Source organism: Diaphorina citri, unplaced genomic scaffold, assembly GCF_000475195.1.
Source record: "Diaphorina citri unplaced genomic scaffold, Diaci psyllid genome assembly version 1.1 scaffold531, whole genome shotgun sequence".
In the NCBI taxonomy this organism is placed as follows: Eukaryota; Metazoa; Arthropoda; class Insecta; order Hemiptera; family Psyllidae; genus Diaphorina; species Diaphorina citri.
The window spans coordinates 109,955-110,971 of record NW_007377965.1 but is presented as its reverse complement, the minus strand read 5'-3'; the positions used below and the strand labels follow the sequence as shown (position 1 = coordinate 110,971).

At 37.8% G+C, this 1,017-nt stretch overlaps 1 long non-coding RNA gene across 1 annotated transcript in view; it reads right to left on the bottom strand.

The window, feature by feature from the left end:
• Positions 1–716: 716 nt before the first annotated feature.
• The window catches only part of LOC113467699, a 77,467-nt gene continuing 77,166 nt past the window's right edge, over positions 717–1,017 (bottom strand). Inside the window, exon 3 of the long non-coding RNA XR_003391676.1 lies at positions 717–777. This is a non-coding gene — a long non-coding RNA (uncharacterized LOC113467699). The remainder of the gene's footprint in view (positions 778–1,017) is intronic.

Below are 1,017 nucleotides of genomic sequence, written 5' to 3'. Positions count from 1 at the left end.
TTCCCTCTTCCTTCTCGTCCTCCTAGGGATCTTTTCTCCTCATCCCTCGACCACTACCCTCGATAATGGTCAGCACATTATCTCCGAAAAGGAGAGCAGAGGAGAAGGAGGAGCAGGTGGAGGAGGAGGAGGAGGAGGAGGAGGAGTAGAAGAAGAACGAGAAATCGGAGAAAAAGATGGCAAAGAAATACCATTATTGGGGACCAAAAAGGAAAGTCTTTTGTAGGAAAATTGACCCTTTCCTATTCCTATTATGTCCTTTTCTCTCTCTCTCTCTCTCTTTCCCTCTCTCTCTCTCTCTCTCTCTCTTTCCCTCTCTCTCTCTCTCCCTCTTCTTCTTTTCTTTCGATAATTTTCTTGCATTTTTCTCCATTATCTCTCCCTTTTCCTCTTTCTTTCATTTTCTATACCCATTATGTACACATTTTCTATGCACTTATAATACTCCTTCTTTTCAATCCCTCTTTCTCTCCCTCAGTCTCTTTTCTCCCTATGCGATATTATTGATCAAATTTACATTTTCCAGGTATTTGTCTGGGGGGGGGGAAGAAAAGGACCAAGGTATTATTTCTTCCCCTCATATTTCTCCTTTTATACTAACACGTTTCAGATTTCTCCTCTTCCTCATTTTATCACAAGAGCGTATGAAATACACCTCTAAAATAGTTTAAAAAAAATGCTTACCTTCACGACTTGATACTTCGTCACTGTAAGGTGTAGACAGCACGAAGCCCGGGTATGATAACAATAATAATAGCCACATGTTCCTGGACATACCTGCAACAAACAATACAATTGCCTTATTAGAAAACAAATACATAAATGTACTCTCTGGATCTCATCAGAAAATTGTGAGAGGAGATTTAAAACTGTACACTTTATCAGACTGGTAAATTTAAAATCGAATTTAAAATCTCCCTCTTCTTTTTTGCACAAGATTACAAATTTAACATGTGAGGGGCAACTGAGAAAATGGGAAAAAGATTATGTAAAAAAAAAAAAAAAAAAAAAAAAAAA